The sequence below is a fragment of the Limulus polyphemus genome, unplaced genomic scaffold, assembly GCF_000517525.1.
Source record: "Limulus polyphemus unplaced genomic scaffold, Limulus_polyphemus-2.1.2 Scaffold10515, whole genome shotgun sequence".
NCBI lineage: Eukaryota > Metazoa > Arthropoda > Merostomata > Xiphosura > Limulidae > Limulus > Limulus polyphemus.
The window spans coordinates 319-14,659 of record NW_013676125.1 but is presented as its reverse complement, the minus strand read 5'-3'; the positions used below and the strand labels follow the sequence as shown (position 1 = coordinate 14,659).

The 14,341-nt window shown below is 35.1% G+C and overlaps 1 long non-coding RNA gene across 4 annotated transcripts; it reads left to right on the top strand.

Annotated features, from left to right (window-relative positions):
• The first annotated feature begins 1,532 nt into the window (after positions 1-1,532).
• Positions 1,533-13,456, top strand: LOC111083653. Of its 4 annotated transcripts, XR_002609161.1 has the most exons (4): positions 1,695-1,767; positions 6,605-6,843; positions 11,109-11,180; positions 13,292-13,456. It is a non-coding gene; the product is annotated as an uncharacterized LOC111083653 (long non-coding RNA). The 4 variants fall into 4 exon arrangements; XR_002609163.1 differs by lacking the exons at positions 1,695-1,767; positions 6,605-6,843 and adding an exon at positions 1,533-1,557; XR_002609160.1 differs by lacking the exon at positions 6,605-6,843 and having other exon boundaries at positions 1,686-1,767.
• The last annotated feature ends 885 nt before the right edge of the window (positions 13,457-14,341 follow it).

Below are 14,341 nucleotides of genomic sequence, written 5' to 3'. Positions count from 1 at the left end.
TGATAAGACATTTACTGATGAAGCAGATGAACCTCACATGAACCAGAAGCCAACGAGATGGAGACCAGTATGGAAGAAGATACGTAAAATTAAGAGACTTTGTTGAATTGTAATTTTGTGTTTGTAAATTCTGTACATTTAATTAAGTTATTGTTTAATGTAAGTGGCTATTGTTCGGGAAGAACAATACTAAGGAAGAGGCAGTGTTACGACAGCGGAGGTCACGTGACCCTAGTAACACGTCATGCACTTCTTGAACGTTCACGTCCCTTCCTGAGATCTCGAGAGCCTACTAGATATGCCGTAGTCTTGTATATATAAGCTGGTAAGAATTGACGGTGAGGAGGAGCAATGTGTAATTGACAGTTGAGTCGAGCACGTGAGACGTTCGTTGTGAATTATAGCGCTTGTTATAGCGCGACTGTGAAAATTAAGTGTATTGCAAAGTTGTATTCAGAAAGAATAAACCAGTTTTGTTTAAGAAAGGAATTGTGTCCCTAAAGTTTGATCGGAAAAAAATTATACGGGAGATTAACTAACGACCGGAGGCGTAACAATATAGTAGTACCGCATTTAAAGCTGTGAGTGCGCTATAAAAGTGGTAATAAATTATTTAGCCTGGATGATATTTGGTTTGATGCTACTTGCTAACTTACAAGCTACCTTCCTGTGATTAACAGTTCAAAATTAGGGACAGTGACAAATAGCCTTAATAGCTTTGACATAAATAAAACTACTAAAAATTACCCTACAGGCTCAGTTAGTCCACCTGTTGTTCTAGGCTTATCCCTGATAATCTTTAATTAAGCTTTTGATTCGTCTAAATAATCAATACCCGCAACTTCCTCGAGGAAGCACACCGGAAAATGCTACGCGTCTACTCCTATCACTAAACTTCTGAAGAAGTTCGATATCATGTGACTCGCTGACGCAACACACTGTGACGCAACGTTTCTAGAACTATCATGTACTTTGTCGAATGTTCAAGGTCTTACTAGAAATAGGTTACGCTGGTATAAAAGCGGGGATGGTAATGTGTGTGTAGATAGACAGTGAGTAATTGAACTGCAGTCAGAGAGCACGAGAGACGTTCGTTGCTATAGCGTTTGTTTAGCGCGATTGTTGAGTGTATCGGTTAAGTTATATTCGGAAAGAATAAACCAGTTTTATCAAGTAAAGGCTTGTGTCGCTTAAGTTTCGTCGGAACGAAGTTACGAAAAAAATTAATTAACACACGGAGACGTAACAATATGCTTTTCAGCTTAAATATGAATATATTACAGGTTCGACCCTAAATTTTGTTTCATGAAACTGCTGAATTTTTATGTAATAAAGTTTTTTTTTTAAATATAAACAGATATTTTGAAAGAAAAAATAACTTTACTTTGTAAATCTAGTCTTTGTTTTTATACTTTACATTAATAGCTTTGGTTTATTTATTTCGCGCAGCTACATTGGGCTACCTACTGCGTCCTTTGCGGGAAACTTAACTCTGAATTTTAGCATTGTAAGTCCATAAACTTACTGCTGACCCACAGAGGAACATGTTAATATCATGTAAATATACTAGCCATTTCTTTCCTTGAAATAACATTTTTCGCTAATTATATATATAATGAACTTAAGAAGAAATAACATGGAAGTAAAAACATACACATATACGCGTTTTAAACACCAGATAACGCTTTCGACTTTGTCTATGGAATTTATTTGTATATGTTTTCTGGTACTTCTTTGTTTTTCTTGATCGATATTAGAGAAATAATGGTAAGTCTTTGTTGTATGATATATTTTTTCGAAATTTCAGAAATAAAGTATAATATTTTACGTATTAGCAAAAATCCTGCAAATGCAAGCTATTATTTGTAATGAAACTCTTGTGAGTCATTTAAATTTATAACTTAAGTTATAACTTTATAAGTTTCAGAATCTAGTGGCGTAACACCGGTTAGGATTTTTCTAGTTCTAAATACCGATACTAATATTATTATTAGGTATTATGTACTAATAGTAATAATAGGCGAAGCATTAATACCAGGATTCTTTATTGCCAGTATTTTATTAGAACTTTAAGTTTAACAAATTAAACAAAATGTACTCACAATTTGAAAATGCTGGGCCCAGATATTTAAACAACAGAACTGAACTTGAAACTTCTATTTCTAACTCAACAATATGACCTTTACACAAGAAAGCAGGGAAAAGAACCAGAAAGAAAACACCTAAAATCGCAAATTGTCACAAAATCTACATAATAATACAACACTTTCAAACTATATGATTAAATCTAATTTGCAGCTCTTATGAACTAACTTAAATCTCAAGTAAAGTCCAGTTTATACTTTCATATTCTTGAGGGTCTAGTGTATCAGTTGTTTTTTGTTTTTTTTTACACTCTTATTTGATACCAGATGATGAGATTTCAATACAGTATGGGATGATTATTGACTAATGACTAAACATCTGATCATCTTTTTTATCTGTATAGAGTGACAGACTGATTTACACATGACTATAGTTATAATGACAAAGACTTCAGTGACACCTAGTGTGTCAGTCATTTTATCTCACTATTAGAATAATCTTACAGTTAATTCTAACATGATGTGAATTGGCATTGTGAATAAACAAACTCAAGAGACAACTTAACTAAACACCAGAGAAAAGGGTATGTAAACTATGACCATAATAATCATCTGGGTTAAACATAATGTATAAACAATAAGGAATCATTTGGTCTTTTAAGTCTGTCCTTGAACACCTATTTCTACGGAAGGAAAAGTGAAAATGAAACCCAATCTTTATTTATCAGAAAATCGTTGATTCTCCCTCTGAAACTCTTGTTAGGTATTGGCCTCTACTACTATCTACAACAACTGATTTCATAAGCCAACCATCCTATTGGAAAAATATAACTGTCTTAACTGGAATCTACTCTGTTGTCTTCAGAAATCAACACAAAGAAATCAGGGGCTTTTATTCTATTGATCTCCATGGATAATCTTGTAAATGTTAATAAGATCACCTCTTACCCTTCTTTTCTCAAAATAAAGTAAGTTAAGAGATCTTAGCCTATACCAATATGATAACTCTTCCATACCTGTAATCTGTGATGATCTAGTTCTGTAAGTATAACATGATGACTAGGTAGTCTACAGTAGCCTCAACTAGCTCAATAAAGATGCATCGAGTAATCCCAGGAACTGTTTTAGCACATAAAGGCAAGTTACACAAAATAGTGCATAAATACAGGACAAGTAACATTCACATGCTGAATAGCAAATCCAATCAGGAAGTTGTAGGTTGCCACCTTTGTAGTATTACCTGTATAAGCATTAATAATGAAAAAACTATGAACAGAAAAGTCTTTAGCTAACTTGGAAATTAAATATATATATACTGCAGATCAGCATGGGTAACTATACATTGCAAACCAATCAACACCTTGTAATCCAATATAATGTAACTGTTGATTTACATTGTACACTATAGGTTACATTCAGACAAGATGATTATACAAAATATAAGGAGGAAACTTTTAACTTATTATTAATAGAAGTTACGTGTGTAATTTAAGAAATGTGTAATGATATGATAACACATCATTTAATGATTATGTTCCAACAGATGCCTGCATCTGAAAGAAGAAATAATGCCAATTTAATTCCTCACAAATCATTCTAGTTGGCCTTCTTTGAACCCTTTCCAGTAAGTCAATATCCTTTTTTAAATAAGCAAACCAAAACTGTACTCATTATATTCCAAATGTTTATAAATAAATATATGTATAAGACAAAATGGCCATATTTAAGTAAATGGGTACAGGTCCACAGATACTGGTCAAACATGTTAAAAGTTTTAAAAATGAAAGTGACCATAGGCATTAACACTCATTAGTGTACTCCAACGTTTTGACAAGTATCTCTTGTGGATAGAAGATCTCACCAGAATTTGCAGACCATTTCCAGTATTTACCAGCTGGTATCATGACTGACACTTGGAAGTCATCAGCCTTGATTGCTATTATTTCATCATGGTATAGTATGTCTTCATAATCCACAAAACAATTCCCAGCCCTAACTGCACATGGTTCCTGATTAATGAAAATATACATATTTACTTAAGGATCTCTGTCTGATATTTTTTCAACTTAAGATATGATTTAAGCAGTATTTCTATTAAGTGTTAACATTACTTTCTCCTTTGCCATCTTAATGGATTTACGTCCTGCTAAGCTATGAATATGATTTGTATTTTCAAACACTGTGGCCAAATTCAAAGACCTGTATTACTTCTCAATTTTAGAAGTATTTGTCTCTACATCTTTAACCTTACAAGAATATTCAGCTGTTATAACAAAGCATTTGACATCATTCATTATATGCTTTCTCCTCTTTACTACATTCCATACCAGATGCGTGACTGCACCACTTATACCATTCACTGGCCCCTTTCAACACAAGGTTTCAAAGAAATCCCATTAGATGAAGATGTGGAATATAATGTGAAAATTACTTACCTTTATTTGCTTAGGCTCAAGCCAGAAGTAAATTCAAATTCACACATTTATGACAGGAAAAGGAAATATCATTTGGTGTTGCCATCTACATGTTTACATAGTAATTAGTTGTATAAACTAATCACAGTAAAAACATCACTCCTCATGAAATGTTCAGACATAGCCATTATATACATCAAGGAAATATGATGCATGTTACTTCTGACTTTGTGACTCGTGTTAAATATATTCAGTGTCCTCTCCTACTATTCTTGTGGACTTGGTATACAATGTAGCTGATATGGGTATTTATATATATAAAGTAATTTCTAATGGCCTTAAATTACTTGTGGATTTTTGGCTAGATGGAAAATTGTTTCTTCATGACTCATATTAAATGTACCATTGCAGCAAGCTATAAGAGCATTTGTAATTAAAATAGAAGATAACAAATTTTAATGTTAATTAGTCCGTGGTTTGTGTAGTTATTTTACCCCAGCTTTTAAGAAAAACTGAATGAAAATAAGGAGATAAGAGGCACCTAATGATTCAGCTACTAACTGAAATCTGGTGACTGCTACTTAAATGATAGAAGGTAGTAATAAAAAGTAACAGTGGCAACTGTCAGTTCAAATTAATTTTGCCATTAACAATTTATATGTATACTATCAAAATAATTGATCACTGACAGTCAGAAAGGTTTTTGTTTTTCCATGATCCTTGTCCCTAGTTACATCAAGTTGCCCAGAAAAAAAGACGATTTAAAAGCTCAACCATCTTATTGTCTTCAATAAAAACCTAGCCATTGTCATCCTTGAAAGGCCAAGACCCGATTTTAACATTTTTTCTTACCTTTAACATATTAAAAAAAACCCTGTTGTTAAATTTAACATTATCCTCCAGATTTTTCTCATAAGTCCCTCTGGATTTCCTTTTCAACAAAATATTTCATACATTTATGGTTGTACAAAACTTTGAACCTGTGTGTGAATTTAAACTTATGACCAACCTCTGGTACAAAACTGATGAAACAATGAATTTTTGTCTGTATAAATAGGATAAAAAAAAGATAATATTTAATTATTATACTCCTCACTAAGTTGATTTTTAGGTCTGAATTATGTAGGTAGCTTGCTTTGATCAGAAGTTAATAATTTATGTTACATTCAAATAGATGGAAATTCACTCTATAGTGTGACTGAAAAAATAATCTATGCATAGTGGTAGACCAGTTGCTCAAACCATTGGGGTAGTTCTCTGTTGCTAGTAAGAAAGTTAATAGAGTTTTAGGATTTTACTTACAGACATATTGATTAAAAATCAAAAGAGGTAATTATATATTTACACTAATCATTAATTAGGCCATTCCTCACTAGGAGCATTGTGTGCAGTTTTGGTTTCTGTATTTAAGAAACTTTGTCTTGAGAAAAGAAGGGTTGGAGGTAAGTGTATGACAGTATTATCCAAGGGATCAATAGGATAATGGCTTCTGATTTATTTGTGTTGTATCCTGAAGGCAATAGGATAAGGTGACATAAATGTAATGTTTGGAAAAGACATGCTAGGCTATAGTTAAGGGAGTTTTATTTTTAACATGGTAATTCATTCATGGAATGAGTTGCCATGCAAGTTTTGGAGACTGGCATGTTACAGTATTCTGATGCGATTAATTACCTCCACTCAGAGTTACAGCTATGCTCTACTTGAGTGCCCTCTAGTGCACAAGGTTTTGCTCATCACTAGCTTTGAACTCCCACCTAATTACACATGTGTACAACTGCATTTAAGCATTCAAATTAACACCCAAAGGGAGTATGACACACTCTCCTATCGCAGCTGACTCCCTCTATGCAGTTGAACCCAATCTTCACTTATCGATTTGGTATGACAGTGTTAAAACCTAGTGCTTGATTTCAAACATTTTTTTTTCTTTTGTGTATTTTTAACATATTCAAAGTATTGTTTATAATCCACTATTGAGTTGGATTTCTTTATTTGATCATGAATTATATTTCTCATTCAATGACCAGTAGTCAGTCAGTATTTTTGAATTCACAATTTACTAATACGACTACAGTGGCTAACAATGGTACTGGCATTCAACAGCTCGTGACAACATCTGCAGGTGTGGCATTATTGGCAGAGGAAGTGTCATCCGTAGTTCATCAGGAGATGGCTTCTTTCATGTGGACCGAGGGATCTCCTGATCTACAAGCCATTACCTGAGGACTTAGATCAGAATGATGTAAGCTTGGACAGCTCCCCCTCTTTTGCTGTGTAGGCATGTTCTCAGTCTGTTGAAGCACCTAGACCTCAGTCACCAATTTTTAAAAATGATATCACAGGTATGTTGTGTTTTCTCTTTCTCACCCATATCATTTGATCCCTCCCCTTCCTTATTAACTGCAGTAACTAGTTCTGAATTTTTGATTTTCCTCCCTTCACCTGATATTGGGGTCCATGCCAAACGTTTCACAGATCAATTACATGTGGGAGTTAGTATACTGTGCCCCCACATACTGCAGAAGCTCATGCACTTGCATATCATTGTTCAGCAAACTCTTGGATCATTTGATATATCGTAGAAGGAGTCTTCCTCCTTTTCCTTTATTTTTCTTTACCTCTCTTAAGATTCTGTTTCCTGCCAGCATCTCACAGAAACAATTCAAGACCTTCTCATCAAGGGTGCCATTGAGAGGTTTCTCCTGTGCTTCCACGAGTATATTCCCAACATTTGGTCATCTTCAAGAAGACCTATTATTGGCATCCTGTTTTCGATCTCTCCCATCTGAATCACTTCTTTGACGTGCCTCAGTTCACAATGGAATCCTACCTGTTTCTCAGAGGAACCTTTCTTTCAGGGCTTTGGATGATGAGATTTGATGTGTCCAATGCTTATCTTCACATCCCTATTGCTCAGGCTTCATGTCGTTATCTACATTTTGTCCTGGGAGATCGTGTTTATCAATTCCAAGCTCTGACATTGGGACCCTATGCTCTATGTTGGATGGTTCAGCCATTTGTCTGTTTTCATGGGCTCACTTTCCATCTTTATGTGGATATCTGGCTTCTTCTGGCTCCATACTTCACAGAATCTTCCACACTCACCCATCTTCTAATCTGAGAAGTCATTTGGATGGGTTGGATTATCTTGGTGGAGAAGTCCATTATCCACCCCATCCAATATCTCATTTGAGCCTAACCTACTCCTGTCTGTAAATGGGTACTACGAGTTCATTGGCACCTCATCAGGGACCCTCTGGATTTACAGATATCCTTTCCTGCATCTCTTCAGTCCAACTGGTGGTTAGACAGGGACATGACATTGGGAATACCTATTCCTTCTGCTTGGCCAGATGACCATGTCTTTACAAATACCTTGTTGTAAGGATGGGATGCATGCTGCATTGCATAGGAGATCTTAGATCATTAGTCTCAGGAGGAGTTATGTCTTCACATCAACCTTTTGGTACTCCTTGTGGGAAATGGTTCATTTTCTGTCATCTTTATGGGGCATAACGGTTATGATTCATTCTGTTAACTTGATGGTTGTCTCTTTCATCACCAGTCAAGGGGGAACTTGATCCTGGTCCTTATGTTCTTGCACTCTAAATCTCCTCTTCTGAGCTCACAGCCATCAGATTCGTTTGTTGACTTTTCACATACCAGGTGCCCTCATTCTTGTTGTGAATCATCTGTCCCATCTCAACAAGATTATACCTTCTCAACCCCAGGTATCCTGATGGCTATGTTCTCAGTTGGATACTTCCCAACTAGGTGCATTTGTCTTTCAATTGAATGCCAAGCTTTCTCTCTTTTGGTCCCCAGTTTCGCATCCTTTGGCTTTGGTCATGGACACATTCAACTAGGATTGGAAGGACCTTTCCTTTATGTATGCTCTAGCATCCATTTTCTACCCTGAGTAATTCCTCTCATCCAATCCACTCTGTGTCTGGTTCTTATTGTGGCTCCTTTCTGGCTGGCTCAAATGTGGTTTCCATACCTGTCCCTTCTCCATCCAGTTACAAACTCCATTACCCCTCCCTCTCTCTTCCCCAGCAACCTCACTCAGGGGTGCTTTATCCCTCCATTCTCACACTCCAACTTCATGTGTAGCCTTTTTCCAGTCCCTTGTAAGGAGATTGGGGCTATCCACCTGTGTAGCATTCCTGTTATATCATATTGTCCATTCCTCACCCATGTCTAGGAAGGAACATAAGTGGAGAATGTTCCATCATTAGTCTATCTGGCATGGATTCTCTCCTTCCTCAGATATCTGTTTTTACATGGTTGTTTGACAGGGGTCCGTTGTTTTCAACTGTCATGGGCTATAGGGCAGCCCTATTATCTCCCTGCATTTTTGCTCTGTGTTTTTCTCTCCAGTTATTACCCTTACTTTCATATTCCATAATTACTCCCACTCTGATCCAGATTGTCTCCAGTTTGTGCTTTATGGTGTTACATGTTGCTCACAGCATACTTGCCATGGATCTCACTCCTATTTATTTATTCATTGGAATCTTTCCATTTCTTGAGATATTTCTCTTTTCGCCATTACAGATTGGGTCAATTAAGTTATGTGTATTCCTCACTTTCTCCTGAATCTTGCCAATTGTTCTGTGTATCATTACATGTGATACACCATCTCCCAATATCCTTGGCTGCTCATTTCCATTGTTCTTTGGAGGAACTTATCCAGGCCAGCATATGGACCACTCCCCACACCTTGGTGTCACACTACTTGCACTATTTGGCAGTTTCCTGCTTAGCTGGATATTATCTTCCCCCTATAGCCATTCTCCATATGTCAGTATAACTCTGAGTGGATAAGTTATTTTTGTTTAATTTTTTTCAGGTGGCTACTTAACATGTTATGGATCCTTCTCTGTGGTAAGTGGTGCCTGTCCAGATATATTGATAACCAATATCGTCACCAGGAGAACTCTAAGGCCTATCACTGTTGAGATTGGGTGTTGCATTATAAGTACATCCCTCCTACCACCACCTGGATGTTTTTTCCTGGGTGACTGGTTTTGGTTAGAGCTGGAACTTCTCCCTACCATAGACTGTATGTTATATCCTCAATGCTGATTGGTTTTGGACTAGCATTGATCCTCCACATTCCATTTCTACCTTCCTGACATCGTCCAGATGTACACTCCCTGGGTTTGTTATTCCAGGTTGGGTTGGATTTGTACACATGTTGGCTTAGATTCTCGGAATGGAGGCTCTTCTTCCCTTCTGGTTCCTACACCTGAGGTGAATGGTTGAGGACCCTCCTCCTGCCAGGAGCTGGTCTGGTTCTTCCGGTGTAACTGGTTTGGACTGTTGTTGACCCCCTGATTACAGTCGGACATGCCCTAGCCACTCTACACACATCCCTCTTCCTTTTGGACTTGGGGTGGATGTTCCAACCTTTGATTGCAACACAACACCAGTTGACACCATTTGGGTGAAGAGTATGCCTGGTTTAGATGTGATGCAGTCTCCCACAGGTGTGTTTCCTCTACATAGAGGTGGTACACTCCATAGATGCTCTTCAGAAGCTTCAGTATAATTTTACACCAGTCACTCCACTGCTCAATATGGAATTCTAGCTGTAACTGTAGGTAAGTAATCGTACGGGAAGTTAATATTTTTCTACACTGAAAGTATGTTTCCAATAGATACTTACCTCCGATCACACTTCCCACCCATCCTCCCAACTTCCGGTGTTGTTTTTCATGCCTAATCTCGAAGTGAAGAATGGGTTCAACTGCATAGAGGGAGTTAGCTGTGAATAGGAGGGTGTGTCACACCCCTATTGGTGGAGAGCTGTTGCATGCTAATTCACATGATTAAACACAGCTGAACTGCATAGTATACTTGTGGAATTAGGTGGAGTTCAAGGCTAGTGGCGAGTAAAAATTTGTGCACTAGAGAATAGCTGTTACTGTGAGAGGAGATAAGTATCTATTGGAAATATATTTTCAGTGTATGAAGATATCAACATTTATAACTGTAAAAAACAGGCTTTGAAGAATTGACTCTTAAGTGTGAGTTTTGAGCATTGAACCATTTTACAGATGGTCTACTTAAGTAATAATATACATTTCAACTTTACATTTAACTGAAAATAATCTTTATAATTTATTGGATTTTAGAAATACATTTTAATTAGTGCTCAGTTGTTTGAAATATAACACTTATGAAGAAAAAATAAATGTTGAATGATATGCATGGTGTAAACAACAATTTTTGGGTAAAACTAGATTAAAACTTCATGCCAGGGAAAATATCAATAATTTATATTCTTCTTGTCTTTTTAGTAATGGAAAATGTTGTAGTAGAAAGTTCTTACAAGATGTAGTCATACATGTAGATGAAAATCTGATGGTAGTGATGGAGGATTATGATTATCACATGGCCTTCAAATGTTAGTTATTTAGTGCAGCTGTTCTTATTATTGTCGGAGTTAACATTTAAACCTATATCAGTATATGTAAGTGGTGGTTCAAGGAGAATCTACAAATATTTGATATGTTCCATTCTCTGTTAAGGAAATAGATTTTTTAGCTTGTATTTCTTTGACAGTTTTCCCTTTTTTTCCATTTGTATGTTGCATATTTAGATATATTGAGTCTTCATTTTTCTTCAAAGTTTCTGCAATTATCAGCAGTGGAAAAATGTCTGATAAAGAAAGGTGAGGTTTTTCAAACTTAAAGTATTTATGGAGTTTTGAATTATTTTATTTATTTTAGGACTTAATATAGTTGCAGTTTAAGATAATACAACTATTGTATTATATTATAAAATGAATTTAGTATACGAAATTTTGTGGGGTAAAATAAAACCTATGGTAATAAAAATAGTGTATAGAACGTATTATTAACTTCACTAATTTATTTTTAGCAGTAATTGTTTATGGTAAGATTATCAGTAATATTAATGTACAAAAGTCTTCACAAAATGCATGTAGTATTGGTATCTTGGCCTTGTAAGAATAGAAGTAACCTCTCTAGGTACTTGATAGAAGTTCACACATCAGTGACATATTAAAAGAATGAATATTGAAAGATAAAAGGTATACATGCACTATACATTCTCTGAAAGGTACAATGGAATAAGCCTTTAAAAAAGCAATCATGTTTTGTTAAATATAAGAAAGGGGTTATGTGTATTTACTGTTATAGAGTCATAACTTTATAGCCTATACATTTAAGTCTTTTGATGTTCATTTTAAGTAATATTTAATGACCTTATACAGCAAACTAAAAAGCTTATCGTTAAATAACAAATAAAAACTTACTGATATTTGAAATATTTTAGCTATGACAAGACACATATACATGTATTATCACTATTGCAAAATCATGTCAATCACTCTTCTCAGCTCATACTTTTAAAAATTAGGCATCTGATGTTTTATGTATCACCTGAAATGCAAATGATTGGTCAGTCATCCTATATTTGTGCTCATAAATTAACATTTAGTAGAGGTGGTTTTACATTTTTACAGTTTATAACACTTCACTTCAATATGGAATAATGTCACAACCAACAACAGGGACAGCCTGGCACTGGTATTGCATGTTTAAAATCAGAGTGTTCATAAGATCCTAATGTGTCCTCATCCACCCTTCTATAAACTGGGGCATCTTTAGTGTTTGGACTCACTTGATGAGATATAACTCATCTCCCTAAACTATCCCATACATGCTCAATAAGATTGAAATCTGATTAGTTTGTAGGCCACTCTGTTTGGTTAGCTCTTTCTTCTTCAGTGAATTTGTCAACCAGTTCAGAAATGTGAGGACAGACATTTTCATTAGCTGAGATCCACGACAATTGCATTAGCACATGGATTTGGTTCCTTAAGTTTGTGGCATTAATGGTACCATTTCACAGGATGTAGAGATCAGTATGTTCTACCAGTGCTTATTTTTATAGACACCATGCTTTTGCTACTGCAATATGCACCACTTTCTTGTGTGGAAATTTAGTTAGATCTGTTTCTACATTCTTTTCTAATGAGTATACTCTTTGTTATCTGGTTCCAGAGTGAAGCACATTTAATCTGTAAAAAAACTGTTGCTTCACATATCATTGGTCGACTGGATTGAATACACTGCATTTGGGGTCTGGAGTACAATGCCAGTTTTTTGAAGTCTGTTTCTAACTGCTTCTATACTGACAGTGTTCATTTGTGGCTGCAGACATTTAATTCAGTTTTAGATTCATTGCTTGTGTTGCAGATGGTGATTTATTTAACACAGGTACCCAAGAAATAGTACCATTGGTTTTGGAAGCAACTCCACATCATACTAATGGCATTTGTAGCAATTCAAAACGTTATGCTTTGATTGGCTAGTGTAAATGTTTTTATAGCTTTCCACATAAGTGAAATATCTAAATGTTTTCTTTGAAGTCTAATCACATATTTCTTGATTTGTATACCAATGAACTGTGGTTTGAATGACACTTTTTCACAACCTTGGTTATACTTTGTCATAGCTTTAATATTACAGATACCAATTATTTTTCTCCATTGTTTTGTACAATGTATAAAAATGGTCTACAATGTCCAAATATTCAAATAACATTATTAATACAAAATAAAAAGTAAATGACCAATATTTCATGTGAGTGAAATTATTTATATATATATATATATGTTAGAGCAAGTTTATTTTTAATATATTTGTCATTCTTTTAGAAATATTTAAAGTCCTCTCAGAAATTGAGGCTGTTTCTTTTGGCCAGTATGCACTAGTTATATTAATTTTTTTCATTTCATTGTCTTTGTTTGAGCAGCACAGAATCTCAGGTCAACTGGCTCCATGCATTCTATGATCCTTTAGCCACACTTTATACATTCTCATCTTGTATATGTCTGGCTGACATACATGGTGATGGAGACTTCAAATTGATTATTGCAGACCTGGGAACAGGAACTTACAACATGAAGCTCAAAGTATACAAAGGTGATTGTAGTTTGCCATTGTTCTTCTATTCAGATATTTTAGCTTCCTAGAAAAAAAACAAAAACTCTTAGATATTTTTAATTTTGAATGAAAATCAAACAACACGGTGGTTTGTAGCCAAATAAAAGGAAAAGAATAAATGAAATTACTTTAATCTTTTCTGTTTACATAGTTTGCTCCTTTAACTTAATATATGCATACGTACCTCTCCATAATTACAAATGGCAAATGTTTTATCTTGACATTATGCACCTCTAGAATAGGTTTGCAAAATTGCATTTACCTCTTTCAACTACTTTTGATTCTAGAGCCAAATAAAGTTTTTCAGTACTTGTGTTGTGGATAATGATCTACCCTACCCATATGTTCAAGAAGTTGTATGATTGGTTTAGAAACAGTTACACATTGAACTTTTCAGTGCCCCCAGTATTTTTTCACCAGTTAAATAAAATTGCAACTGTTCTTTTTCTTTGTAGTTTAAATGTTAAGAGCAAAGTCACTGAGCACACTTTTGCAGAGTTTGATTGTAAACATTTTAAAATCTGCTTTAAAATGTATTTTGAAATAACCTGTGTTCCTCTGGTGGGACAGTGGTAAGTTTAAGGACTTACAATGCTAAAACTGGAGTTCGATTCTTCAGAGTGTACATAGTAGATAGCCCAATGTAGCTTTGCTTTAAAACAAACCAACAAACAAGCAAACTAAAAAAAGCAACTTGAGAAAATTAAGCATACCAAGCTTGACTGAGTATTTGTAATGTGATCACCTAGTGATGAATGCCAGCAGATCCTTCTTTATCTCTTGCACATTTTATGATATATACTAATTCTAACACTTGCATCATGAAGCAATAACTTAAATATTTCACCTACTTAGCTGA